Source organism: Cyprinodon variegatus, unplaced genomic scaffold, assembly GCF_000732505.1.
Source record: "Cyprinodon variegatus isolate N-32 unplaced genomic scaffold, C_variegatus-1.0 Scaffold240, whole genome shotgun sequence".
Classification (NCBI taxonomy): Eukaryota; Metazoa; Chordata; class Actinopteri; order Cyprinodontiformes; family Cyprinodontidae; genus Cyprinodon; species Cyprinodon variegatus.
This window is the reverse complement of record NW_015150693.1, coordinates 428,811-444,239: the sequence shown is the minus strand read 5'-3', so window position 1 is coordinate 444,239 and position 15,429 is coordinate 428,811.

Below are 15,429 nucleotides of genomic sequence, written 5' to 3'. Positions count from 1 at the left end.
GGCTTCATCTGCTTGAGCTGGTGCTCCAGACTGGAAGCCTCTTGTTATTGGTCCCAATGTGGCCTCAGCCTCCATCCACTTCTCTCCTTACTGGCAGATATGATGCAGGATGTGAGTGTTTCTGCTACCATTTGAGGGCAGTGTAGGACCAGCACATCAACTCATACCAAAGCAAACCGCCCCCCCACCCCAGTCCCTGTAAGCCAGAGTCTGGGTGTGAAGCACTAGGCTTTACAAGGGTATGTTTGGAGCACGGAGACAGGCTGGAGAAAATGTGGACAGGTCAGGCCAACACTGGACTCCAGTGGCTCTTCGGACTCTGAACAGTGTGTGCGCTTCGGTTCATGTGAAGAGACAGGATGAATCGAGCGGAGGGAGTCAAAAAAAACAAAAAATACTGGCTAAAGAAAGAAAATGGGGACTCAGTTCTACAAAAAAAAAAGTTAATTATTCAATAAGACAATGCTGACTATGATAGATACTTCTATAATGTAATGTAGTTAAATAGCCACTTAGAGAACATGTTAAATAGTTCTAAATGAGACTTGTTGTTTAGAGCTGTGTCAAATATTTAAACATTTAATTCATGCTGTAGATAAAAAAAAAAAAAACTTCCATTAAAATCTAAAGGGAAATAAACAGGACAAATAATGTGAAAATGGCTTTAGCAAAACCTCTCTTAGCACCTTATTTTTATTATAAAAATGTCTCATTTGTTTCTGCTATTTTCACCTGGACCCACACTACTTCACCCTGTCTCTGGTTCTAGGTTAGTACAGTAACAAAAAATAGCCAGATTCTTATCTGCCTTATTTATAACACACATATGCTTTATCTTTCATAGTATTATCCAGCTTTAAACCACGCTAATTTTTTAATATGTTTTAATATTTAAAGAAAACTAGATAATGGAAAGACATCAACACTATACCATGATTTATAAATGTGCAATAGAATAGCTAATATTTAGTTCAGTTCAATTTATTTTACTGATATTTAAATGTAAGGTTTAATGGTTCTTTACAGGAGAGAGATATTGTATAATTAATAATATAAAATTCTATTTATTGTAAATATGTGAAACCGTTTTCTGCTAAATACATCAGTTCTGCGGGATAAAATTAATAATGGAACAAAGACTTTTGGTAAATAATCTACGTGCATCAAGAGAAAGGGGATCATTTCTAAGATTATTTAAAGCACATCTAGCAAATTGACGTAATATTCTAAACTAAAAATTTTATATGTTCCATATTGTTGTTAAGAATTATTGCAGAAGCAATTTATTGTGTTTTTTTCTTTGTAAAATTCCCTTTGTCTAATCTCCTGAATTAACAGAAATGAATACATAATTACTTGAATGAAAAATAAAACATTTTGTCATATAAACTTATCTAAGTAATAGTAAAGGGTATTTCTTCAAAATTAATAATAATTATATATCGAAAACCCTTAACTGTTAGCCTGTCATTTTGCCTGTTGTACATTTAAGTACATTTAGTTTGCACAAAACAGTTCAAGATGGAAACTTTCATAACGGATAAAAAAAAAAACAACAAAAAAAACATGTTCCCTGTTTTTTGCTTTTACATCAATGTCTGTGTTTTCCTCTTTTCCACTCAGACAAGAGGACCAGGATGGCCCAGTCCCGAGTGCAATGTCCTAGACGCTGCCCGGCTCTTTTATGTAAGCAGAGAACACCTCGCTGTGAAGGGGTCCCATAGTTAAGATTTTCACTTAGAGAGTGAGCTGCACTTGGCTGCAGTATGAGGGGAGATTCATGTTCTTACTCGCTCTCTTCTAAAGCTGCTTCGGGTAGCCTTTTAAATGGAGCTTCAATGCCCAGCTGGCTAAGCAGAAGTACATGAAAACAGTTTAGGTTGAGTCATGAACTTGCATTTTTGCCCTGGAATTTTTATAACACAGAATTCCCTTCTGAATCTCTAAAAATCAATATTAGAGAGAGAAAAAAAAAATCCTAAACATATGGCCCACATTTTTTTCTTATACTTTATTCAACTTAATTTAACATCATTATTTTCATAAAGTCCAAAAGCATATTGTAAATTCTGTTTCCTTATAGAAAATCTTAAATTGACACTCCAGCGTGTTTCACCACTTTTTCAAATAACTGTAACATTTTCTAAATAACGTCAACACATAAAGTCCAGAGAGGAAAAAGAATCTAGCATCTTGCTAACTGTTTGAGTTCCTTTTTCGCTAAGGTTCTGTACTTTGTAGAGGAAATAATAGAGCCAGGTTGGCACGGCTTGCTCTGTCATTGTTTGGCTAAAACACTTTGATGCTTTAGGCTGCCTTTTCCCTCTTGAGCTTTCTAGAAATACCATACAATGTTGCCTAATGTCACTTCCTTATGTTACAAGGTAAAAACAATTTCTGTTTCCAAAATTATAATCATACATAAAGCTTTATTTAAATGGAATTTTTAAACGTCTGATTCCCTCTGTTAGAGATTTCTGTCTTCACCCTCAGCTGTTTTCTTGTCTATCTGGAAGTGGTCTGCATGGGGATACGTTCCTCTCATCACACACTGATCCAGGCTCTAAGGGCAGCGGGTGGTGGGCTTTAAAACGTGATGTTTGTAAGCTGCTGTGGGTGAGATGACACATTTACGATGAGCGTCACCGGCCAAACAGCCCGCACAGACCCTAGCGAGAAAGGGGAATATTCCACTCGTTTCTGCAATTGGGGTGTGAGGACATAACATGCATATGGTGCCTTACTCACCTAATACTGTTTGATTGAAATGGGCTATTCCGATGTAAATGTATGTTCATCAGTACACAAAAAAAGAAAAAAAGGCTCAATCTATTGCTTGTTCTTGCTTTGTTTTTATTTTCAAACCTTGAAAACCAGGGATTGCATGGAAACAAAGAGCATCGATGTGAGGTGATAGTAAACCAATGATTACTCTTGCAGCATAGTTTCAATAGCAGACATGTTCTTTGCAGGGACCTACACAGTGACTGGACCTGTCTGTTATGTGACCTCTGAACTTGGGTCCAGTCTTTTCCAAATAACTTGAATGTTTAAATTTTTAGATAAATCATTGGAGAATAAGACCTGGACTGAGGTTACTCTGAGATCAGGGTTCAACTTTGACTCGTTGCTTCTGTCTCTGCCAAAAAACAAACAAGCAAACAAAAAAACAAGGTTTTGATCAAAAAGCCAGTTAAACACAGCTAGATTATGTTACATTGTTAAGTGCGATTGTAATGAGGGCCTCAACAGCTGTCGAGTGACTGACTTGTGCCACATTGCCTTGGGTTTTCTGTGACGGATGCCCCTGCCAGTGCCAGTGCATTTCTGCTTGCCAGCAGACCTTTAATCCCTCCTAATGGGGGTTGTCATATCGCCGCTAATTTAAATGCTCCAACCACGAAGCTCCCCCACCTGGCCGAGCTAATCCCAGTGCGAAGCCCACCCCCCTGCTTCCCCGCAGCTAGCCTTCTCGTTTTGGGGACCCAGGGGCCCTGGGGCCTGACCACCCTCCTACACAACAACAGCATCTTTCAATCATCTCTCCCTGATTGTATTAATCTTATCTGTGTTTAATTACATTTTTTTAAGATTATTGCTGTATGCCATCTTTACACACTGTGGGAACCACAGAGGGCTGCTCATTTCAAATGCATTTTCATTTGGGCACAAATCCCCAATCAAAGACTGGCAGAAATCATAAAGGATGCATTTTTTTCATAGATGGGGGAATTTATAAACTTGGTTGAATAGCTTCAGCTGATGCTGTGATTAGCTCTACATCACATATTTTACGCATGCAGCACTAAATGTTAGGTAAAGTCAATAATTTATAGTGCTCTGAAAAATTTATGTATTTTGTTTTAACATTTGATTGTATTAATATTATTGAAATGCTTAACACTCCTATCAATTGAGGTAGAGATAGGAATATCTTTTTATAAGTTTTTGTGGTTTTCATTTTCCTCCATTGCTATTTTGTAGTTTTTAGTTTTGGTTGTTTCAAACCGAACTGATCCGTCTGTCATATAACATTTCATAAAGGCCATAGTGTGTTAACCTGTGTTTGCCTTATGGAGAGGCACCTTTGGAACCAGATCAAGTTATTTCAATTTATTAAATATTTTTCTGCAAGAAAATCCACTGAACATATTGACTGGACTATTTAGACTTATTTCATGAGGGACCATCATTTTTCATAACCAAAAGTCTCGGCTGGTCTAAATGTGGCCTATCTGAACCACTATCAAAGATTATTGGATGTAATATTAAAATCTTCATAAAACCCTACCAGATCATACCCATTAAAATATACAAGATATTTGTCAATTAATTTGTTTATTTTGCTTCCTTATTGATGCAAACACTCATTAACCAATAAAAGTAAATTACCAATAGGCAGTGGTTTAATAACATGGGCAGAAATGTCAAAATCAGCCTTATTGGTAATGATTATGTGTAAAATGAAGGACTTCATTTACAGTCAAATGATAGTACAGTGCTATACTTAATGCATTTTGGTTGTGATATTGCAAAAGAAAAATATATATAGTTTTTTGTTTCATTCTGCCCATAAGAGAGATAGCTTTGGAGAAGACTTTTCTGTCTGACTTGTTTGTATAAATAACGGTTAGTAGCGCTGACCTGAAGGTAAAAAATCTGATCAGGTTGTGTGCAACATGTGTGGGGTCTACAGGGATGTTAGCTGCCCTTTTCCTGACCCCAGACCTGTTATATACTTGAATGGAGAGATAATCAACGATCCTCTCTGAAGGCATAGTTAAATGTTGAAGTTTGCTAAGCAGAATAAAGTGAAAGCAGGAAGAGACAGAATTGCCAAAAAAAAAAACTGCTAAAGGAGGAAAATAACTCAGAGCACTTTCTTGAACATTTCGAAACAGATTTTAGAAACCTGACAATTACCAGTAAATAGCATTTCTTTTTTATTAAAAAGCTGTCTATCAACATGAAGTTGGCTAAAACATCTCAGAAATCGACACACTATGCCCACATCTAAAGGTTTGTGAAAAGAGCTTTTTAAGAGTTCATTGACATCTATCAGTCTAAAAGGGTTACTTAACAATTCTAAGAGGCTGGAAATCTTGCAAAAAACATTGTGAGCCTCATTAGACAAGTAGCAGCCATTTTGCAAAGCAAACCAGAAAATCCAACTGTGAATGACTCAATCAACTGTTTTGTGGTGGCCTAGATAAAGTCTGGCTAATATAAAAGCAATTCTTCAAAGAAATGAAGAACAGAATTCCTCCAAACAATTTTAAAACACTCTTGTCTATAAATGTATCTACTTTTTCACATAAGCCCAGAATATTCTATGGATTAGCCAAGCCAATGAAAAATTATATTTGCTAGAAGGAATATTATTGTCATTAAAAACTAAAGCACTGAAAAATATTAGGGTATCGATAAAATCTGAAATCTATGGGTACAAATACTTCTCTGTGTTGTTGTTTTAAAGTAAAGATCAAAAATAGTAAATAAAATTCCACCACAGAAAATGCAAAGTTTCCATTTGTAGGTTATATATTGGATTTACCGTTTTCCTCAAAAGCATTATGTGAGTAAGAATATTGCCAAATGCAGATTTAACCACTTGAGTAGAACACAACATTGTATAAACACCTGATTACATCATTTGATTAAATGTCTGAAGAGTTTCCTTCTCATTGACAGCTTAAATAATGTTATCACATTCTTTTTTAATTTCAAAATTTTATAATTTGCAAACAGTGCTTGTGTATTGTGAACAGGTAAATCCAGAATAAAACATTGAGATACCAAGGCTGTTACGTACATGACATGTGGAAGGCCTATTTTGGAAAACTATAGGTACTTGGCTTTATATTAAAATTGAACTACACACCCATTCTAATTAAAGCATTTTTTTTCTTTCTTTTACCTGTGTCAGGTTTGTTAAGCACAGGATAAAGAGCTGTGGGGGCAAGCTCCAGCAGGTGCAGCTAATTAACTGCAGGCTAATTTGCCAAAGTCAAAATAACATGCCTTTGGACTTCCTTTTAAAGTGTTTGGAAGATGCGCATAGTCCAGAGTCACATTAAGATGGTAACTAACAAGGGTTTTGTTCCCACATTGTCATGATTTCCGAATGCTGCCTAATGAGGCTGCGATGGCTGAGGATGATTGCAATCAGAGAAATGCATTTTTCTCTACACAAGTAAACAATCAGCCATCTGGTCAGATGGGGATTAACATTTTAGGTTTGGCACCAGTTTTCTCGTCTTTGTCAGTCATTGTCTTGGTTAGACAAAATGGACAACTGTTATGTTCTTGAGTTATTACAACCATATTTCTTATGAATACTCAAGGTGTGGCAAATATGCTTCAGAGAGAAACAGTCTCTGGTTAATGTTCCGTCGAGCGGCACATTCACCGCACCACATTCACTGCTCATGTTTTATCAACAAAATGCACCATTGCAAATGTGAAGGTGTTACACAAACTGTGTGGCAGAACATTTACATACAGTGGCTCAGAAATCTACCTGCAGCCCAGAGCACGCATCAGTAATGGTTTTGTACTTTGACTGTGAGGCTTGTAGCAATCAGCGGGACATTGTGTTCCACTTTAATACAGAATGGGGGGTGACGGCACACACAGAGCTGAATGATGATTTTTCTTTTTTCTTTCGTCTGTGCATATTTGGATTTAAATTTTACGTTACCTTATAGTGTTATCCCTAGGCACAAGTTAAAATGTGCAAGGAGAAGGGCAGGAGGGTGTCTGGTTGCTTTTCCTAATCCAATGATGGCAGGTTCAGCTGCCTGCCAGGGGGCACAGGGGCTGATTTTCAAAAAAAGGATTTGATGTTCAAAGGTGCTACACCTGAAACGAGGTAACATCACAGGATTACATGCACGTTGTTGTAAGACTTGAAGTGGTGGTGAAAAATAAACGTTCTGCTCATTTAAATAATTTTAGGAGTGCAAATACAGATACAAGTTTTTGTGGCGCATTCAAAGGACATAAAGGTGTGACACATGCACACATAAATATGTTCATTTGGTCTCACACATCCATCTAATAATGCACAGGAAAGGCTAATAGCAGGAACAGACTTATGGAAATTTATATAATAAATCCCTCTATAATTATTTATATAATAAATAACAAAAAAGTAGCGTACATGTGAAATGGAAGGAAAATTATATATGACACCTTTAGGGACATAGGTACACAGGTGCACAACACTCTCTCAATCAGAATAAGCAGGAGTGGCTGGATACCTCAAATTAAAACTTTAACCTCAATTCTTAATGGGATTTAAATCTGCACTTTAATTTGGTCATGTCTATCTATCTATCTATCTATCTATCTATCTATCTATCTATCTATCTATCTATCTATCTATCTATCTATCTATCTATCTATCTATCTATAGTGGCAAATTACGTTACACTTGACTTTTTATGGCTTTCTTTCAACAATAATAAAGATCAGATTTGTAGATTGCACCGTTAATACTTGTCCTTTTTTCAAACTTGAGGTGTTAATTTCTGCAGCTCTGCAATTACCACCAGCCTTGTGGTTTCATACCTGTTTAATTCTCTGTGTCTGGCATCTCAGTTTTGGTTGAGGGTCATGTCTCGATAACTTGTTGATGCTCTGTCATGCTCTTTTTTATTTTGTTTTTTGGAAGCTGTGTTTAACATTTTATTTTAAGATTTTTAGAGCATTTTCTCCCCTAACCCTACATAAACTTTACATCTTCCTAATCTAGAGAGATGCATTAAGCCACTTGTATTAACCTGTTTTTATACTAAGAATAAATCACACACAAATAGATGTATGTATTCCATAACTTCCAGGTATTCTTTTTAAAGATCTTTGAAACATATGCATCATCATCATCCTTCCACTTGATATTTATGAATTGCTTTATGCTGGTGCCTCTCCAGTGAAAAAAGAATCCTCACTAAATATATTAAAATTGTAATTTGAAAAAATTCTAGGGGCATAAATACTGCAAAGCACTGTGCGCCTCACAATGACTGCAGGCTGGTGGGTAAAATCAACATAGGATGTTCCAAATAAAATCCACAGCTCTGGGCCCTCTGTGTGTGCCACCGTGGCCATTCGCAGATCTGATCACTTGCAAAGCTCCATTACCAAGCGTTAAGCCCCAACAGCGGAAGAGGAGCCTCGTAATGAGTCACTTCAACAAAGCATCACTGATAAAAGGATTAACTAATTAAATTAACAGAGCAAAGTACTTTATAACTGTTAATTATGTTGCTCCCTTGGCTGCTCTGGGCACTAGCACCCTTTGTCTGAAAGCCCCTTGTCTGTCCTAATTGACCTCTGGGGAGCTTTTGGTGTGTGTATACATATGTGCGAGTAGGTGTGCATGTGTGTGTTGGTGGAGGGTGGTTTGCACGATTGTGCAAAATGGCAAGTATACACAAACCTACAATATACTTTCATGCTGAGTGACACTCTCGCTTGGGTAAATGACACTGAAATGACTACAGGGACTGTGGCTCAACACAGTCCACTTTGAAGTTCTTTTGGCTTTTTCCTCTGTTTGAGGAACATTTTTTGATAGCTTTATGGAACCTATACCAGAATTGGGGTAAAAAAGTATTTGTGGGAGAATCGACATGTGGATTTCATTTGTCACACAAAGTCTGTCCTCTGGAACACAATGCCAGAGTGCAAGATGGGGCTTTAAGGGACACCTCAGAGGGTTTGTTTTGTTAAGACGCCCCATCTTTTAGACTTTTCATGCCATCACAAGAAGGCAGCGGCAGAATCCCTTTTATTCTCGATGGTGTCTCCTCTAATGCGTGGCCAATCACATTATTAGTCAAAGGGCTAATATATGTGACCTGATCTGCCATCTATTCCCGCCTCAGCCAGCTCTGTCTTTTCCCACTTGTTCATCTTAACCTCTTTTCTTATTCCACTGCGCTTGGCCACCAAAGTCCTAATGATGCCCTTGACAAGTGATCCATCAGTTGGCAATTACAACATCTGTCATCATGACAAAGATGGCTCCTTCACTCTCTTTTTGAGGCGACTCTTCCTACCCCTTGAATGTTTCTTGGGTTTTTTTTGGGGGGGGATGCGGACTTTGTGGGGGTTTAGGCACTTTGTGCAGTAAAAAGGGGCCGCCCCACAACAGAGACAGACATGTTGACAGCAAACACAAACATGGCAAAACAAATGGTTCACGCCTACCTCTTTAGATTTCCATTCAAATGCACTCCACAACTCTGTGAAAGTGCTCTATCTTCTATAGAGGGAAGAACCTACCAGCTGCCATCGTCTCTCCTCGCTACAAAGAAGACCTTTCACTTGGGAACAATGAGAAGGCTTCTCTTTTCTCTTGGCACAGAGTCTCTGCTCCACCATGTTTAATTTCAGTAGCCATAGATCAATGCTGAACAACACTCCAGAAGTGATGGGACTATCTGAATCGGCACGCAGGACTTTTGTTAACATTAACAAACAAGCTTTCAAACGATGACCGAGCCATAACCTGGAGCCTTCAGTGTCGCAGTCAGACTCAGTCTGAGCATCTACTACGTTTTCAGAGAGGCACCAAAATCTGCCGAGGTGGTTTGATGGGTATAAATCCAGTTTCAGGTGGATACATTTGCAGATGATGCCTTTCATGCTATCTTTTCTGCAGCTCAGTGGGTGGAAGGTGTGGGACTTTGCTTTGCTTTTCTTTCACCCCTTTAAGTGGAGCGACCGGATAGATGGCATGACATCACGGGCCAAGCTGCCAGCACAATGCAAAGGTCATTCGGCCCATTGATCTAGGGGGCCCCTGATAGAAACCTCCTGTATTATGGGTCTGCACACGCGGAGCCTTACACACACTGAGCCATAGAAACAGACCACAAATGGAGCCTTGTTGTCTCCCCATTGAGGGCCTGCAATCAGCGGATTTACACTTTGATGTGGAGCTGAGGAATAAAGCCTTTTTGAACACTGACCTTTATCGACTGATGGATTAAAATCCATAGCCTTCTCTCTCACTCTGCAAAACTACGTATCTATGTTACAGTCCACTTTGCCTTAGCATTTCTAAGGCAAGCCCTTTTCATTTCTATTTCTGTACCTAGATAGGATGGGGAAAATCATAAAACTGATGACCAAGACTGTTAAAAAGTGCCTTGCCTCATTAAGTCTCACTAGTATTTTAATAATCAAAATAGCTAACACTTTAACAGACATTTTCAGCATTTTCCTAATGTGACAGTGGACCACAATCTATCATGCAATCAGTTTGTAACTTTTCAATCAAACAATCTTAATTTGGAGCATAAACCTTGTTGGGCAAGGGCATGCTGCTGGCGTAAAGGATATTTGCTAATTGGCAATTTCAAAAGTAATTAACAATTTCAAAACAATAATGCCATTCCTACTGTTTTAACAAACAGTAGGAATGGCAAACTGGCATAGTGCTGAGGATACCAGAGTGATGCAGTGATACCTCTTTCCCTGTGTGTGTGTCTCATATTACTGGTTAGTTGGGTGACAGCAGGTTACATTTAGTCTTTGCATATTAGAGAAATAGATGGATCTAGTGCTGAAAAACACAAAAAACTATGGTTTGGCATCTAAAAGAGTTCATCTCATCTCATAACTGTTGTTATGTCCAGGGTAGTCTGCTATTTAGGGTATTTAAGGTTGCTAAGATGGGCGGAAAACGAGGAAATGTAAAAATAATATTATTAAGACAATATTCTTTCAATTTATTGTAGTATAGTTATAAAGAAACACATTTGTTTAGCTTCTGTGTTAAGTCAAATCTCACAAGTAATTTTTTGTTACTTCAAGTCAACTCAAGTCTTGAGGCCTAAAGCCGGACATACACTGTGTGATATTTTCAATCGTTGCACGCAGCTACAGCTCAAACTTTTTTATGAAGCCTCAGGGTTTAAAAGATCACAGCTCACAATGTATGCTCTCAAACTGTGCTGCCCGACGTTCTGATGTGATCTGGCTGCTCACACTGCATGTCCAAAAACCACACGTTGGACTGAGCCCTGAGAGATGGCGCTGGTCGGACTTGTCAATCTGGAAGAAGAAGAAGATCTCCCTTGTTTCCAAATATACAGTGCATGATGTTCTGGTAAATTGGCTCGTAGACTCTGGTAGCTTTGCTTCAACAGCAGGATTTGCCTGCAAGTACCTTACAAGGGCTGACTTAACAAACATGTTCAAACTTTTCAAACATGTTTGATTTTCTCCCGACCTTACGATTCTTGATCGCGTGATAGTCGTGAGAGGCTGATCGCCCCTCTTTACCCCCGTTTTTCTGCTGCACAACGCAGGATGCACAATGAGGCTTCTTTTCAAGATACATTTTGCATTTGTATAAAAAAAATTAAAAACCCAACAAACTACCTCTAACAACATTAAACTGACACAACTTTGCTTAATCTCTACTTAATTCAGAAAACTTGGTGAACACAGATATTTCTTTAGATAAGTACGTTTTCCATTATAACAATATTTAAAGTTTACTAAAATCAGTATGAATTGAGAATTACTAGGATATAAATAGCATAAAAATACTGCAATTAAAAGCTTCTTTTTCTTCTTTCTGAGTGTAGAGAATGGTAAAGAAAATTATCAACTTCTTTTAAAAATCCAGTCAAAAACAAGCTGATTTTACCTTAGTTTGTTACTTAATGTAGTAAACTAGTGTGTACACTGCTATGTAGCTAAGTTTGTTTGTATCATGTGTGCTAACATCAACCTTTTCAATCACACGGTAACTAACCTTTCCAATTGGCCTTTCAGGTAGCAGATTAAAATAAATATGGTGGATCCAGCATACGTTCTCCCTGTGCATGTGTGGGTTCTTTCCAGGTACTCCTGCTACCTCACCCCATCCAAAAACATGACTGTTATTTTTGCTTCTCTAAATTCTCCTGTGAGTGTGTGCATGAATGGTTGTTTGACCTGTTTGTCTTTGGGTTGCCCTGCGACAGACTGGCCACCTATCCAGAGTGTACCCTGCCTCTCTCACATTAACAGCTGAGGATAGGCACCAGACCCCTCGCAACCCCAGCAGGGATAAGCTTGGTGGAAAATGGATGGATGGATGGATCCACCATAGCGCATTTTATTTTGTAACATATGCTGCACTTTGCTGCTCTTTAATCTGCTCCTTGTGTAAAGTTTTTGTAGCCAAGAGCTATTGTGAACAGTTGTTAAGAAATGTGTGCTCACTGTCATCTCCATGACTGGGATGGGTGCGTGCATGTGTCACAAAGTAGTATATCAGTGCTACCTGACTCTCAGATAGTTCTCTGCAAAGGGTCATTCAGACAGCAAAGTTAGAAAAGCAAAAAACATTTAAAAATAAAATATTGTTCAAGTATGAAATCACAAGTCTGAGACAAGTTTGCAGTCCTTCAAACGCAAGTTTAGTTTGAAAACGCTATGCGACGTGTCATTCAACTCCCAAACTCGATTCCTCATTCACATCTCCCTTTACCATATTTAGAAAGAACTATGACTACCATTAGTTTTGTTTACTTTCCTTCTTTCCTATTTACAACATGGACTAGTCCAATCCTTCTTTAATTACCATGCATTTTTATGTTACACCGGCATGTTTTTTCTGATACGTTGGTTTGCTTCTAGGTTATATATTTTTCATCAAAAGTCTAAAAACATGCATTTAATCTGGTGCCTATGTTAGAATCGAGTCTGAATGGAAGCTCATATTATCTAGATAGATAATAACTACTTTTTGCTCCCCATTGGGTTAGTCACTCCCACTCCCTGCATTCTGCTTGCGTCATCCTGTTCTCTCTTGCCTCCAAAACAAGTCCCATGATGCTTTGCAAGGAGAGCTGTTGCAAAGCATTCTGAGATATATCTGCTCGTTTAGTGACCATGAAGCCACTCTACTTTAAAATTGCATTGTGGTAAACTTAGAGTCCACTACTTTTTAAACCACTAGACGTTCGGACACTCATATAAAATCATATAACCACTGTATAGTGCTCTATATACGGGTTAGTGCGGGTATTCGGACACAGCCATTGTCTTTGTATTTGCCTTTTAAATTATGTAAGATGGATCAAACCTTATGATATCTTCCCATAAGCCTCTTACAATAGTCAGCTAGATTACTAGTACAATCCTCCTGACAGAGCTGAATTAATTAATTTACATTTGCAGTGAACCTTCATCACACACACAATCTTAAATTTAACTTTTGCTATACCAAATAAGCTTACTGTTTGACAATTTACAGTTGTGAAGAGGTTGCATCACATTGTCCAAACCAATTCAAAATCAGTGGACTGTCTTATTATTGATTCCTGTGAGTCCTGCGATTAATTTTTATATATAGTTTTCAAAAACCACACTTTTGATAACCATTCCTGTTTGCGTTTCTTAGAAAAGCAGAACCTATCCCTTATCTGTTCATTGTCAGACAAACTTCAGTTGATATGCCCATCAGAGACATGCCAGTGCTTGCTGAAATCCACTAAAGAACAGTTAACAGCCACATCATGTCACTGTGGACCAGCAGTCTTTGCCCCGTGACACACTTAAAAAAATCTAGCAGCCATATCCACTTAATTCAGTCTGTGCTTTAGGGAGGGCCCATCAGAGAATTGCAAGACAACATGCAGAGAGCCAGCCATCAGCATTAAAGCGCATTACCACCAAGCAACAAAAATACACTCAGGTCTATTTCCCACTAGAAAATGCAGGCGTACAAGCCTTTCCCAGAGCTGCTGTAAGTGCAATGAGAATGTAAGTCTCCGGGTTTGCTGCCGGCTATACAGACTCACAACACACATTTGATCTCTGATAGAGGAATTGCGTTCAAACAATTATTGCATATTGTATTTGCCATTGCACCTTTATTTGTTAGCTAAAGCAATCACAGTTTACATATACTCACTGTGAATTTAAAAATTTTGGAGCTGCATAGATCATTAAACCACTCTTTGTTTTCAATTCGTGCTGTGAAGGTCTCCCAAGAAAACAATTACATCACAGCACAACAAGACCCAGAGTGTACAACAATGACAAGAGCATTGTGCCTTCAGGCAGAAAACAGTTAATACACCAGAGATAGGGGAGTGGGAGGAAGGGAGCCCTTTCTGCTCGATGAGCGTAAGGTACACGGTCTGTTCAGACAAATGGCTTAAAGACAAGAAGGTAAGGAAAGGAAAAGACTTAAAACAAAATACAGTTTCATGAAATATTAATGTCATATATTTACAGAAAAGCAACCACAACAAGCAGGTATCTTTAGGGGATACTGAGATGTGATGGTTGTTTGATTGACAAGCAGTGGGTTGAGATGTACATGAACTGAATCTCTTAAAGAGTAGCTTCAAAAAGCTTTTGTGTCTCACTAACCTTTTCATATTTATTACCTTGCAATCACAAACCTTGTTGTACATAAACAGCCCATAAACTTGAAATAAACTGAAAAGTAATACTTAGTTTAAAACATTTTCAGCATATTGCATTTTGGAAAATGGTGCACTTAAATTCCAGTTCAAACTTTTGTCTATAAATATTGCCTTATTTGGGTCTAAGTATAAATAGAGCTGGTCTGTCCAGGCCTTAAACATTTTTTAAGAGAACCAAAGAGGTGTGCAAATATTCAAAGCAGGGTTGGCTGTTAAACAAACTCCCAGGCTTTGAACATCTCAATGAGCACCCATTTATCATCAGCCAAGAATGAAAAAAATAAGGCAAACTGCAAACCTACCAAAACATTGCCATACATTTGAATTGAAAAACTGGGTAAGGAGAGTATAAATGAGAAAAGAGACCAATCTCAGATGGGAGATTTTTGGGGAGGACAATAGTTAGCTTTCGGAAACAAGCAACAAGAAGTACCTCAAAAAGACATGTAATAAAAACAATGAAAATGTGGCTCTGATCAGATTAGACCAAAATTCTATCACACCTGGTGGCCTAGATGCAAAATATCATATATGGATGAAAACAATTAAAACACAATACCCTGAACAAATTTGGACAATGATATATGGAGGTAGTACAGTACCATCATGATTAAGACTGCTATTCTCGACAGGGGCAGTGAGTCTGAAAGTTGAAGGAATGGATGGAGCTAAACATAGGGCAAAACTGGAAGACAACCTCTTAGAAACAGCAAAATACTCGAGGCAAGGATAGAGATTGACTTAAACTCTAAGCATAAAGCCAAAGCCATAATGATATGGGTTAGAATTCAGAAATGTCAAACTCAAGTCCCCAAGGGTTGGTATCCTAGATCTTTAAGATATTTCTGTGGTCCACCACACCAGAATCAGATGGATGAATTGCTTGCTCAATTGAAGTGAAATTATCCAGACCTTAATGACCTAATCGTTTGATATTGCTGTTTTAAAAATCAGAGGTGAAGGACACCGGCCCATGAGGACTGAA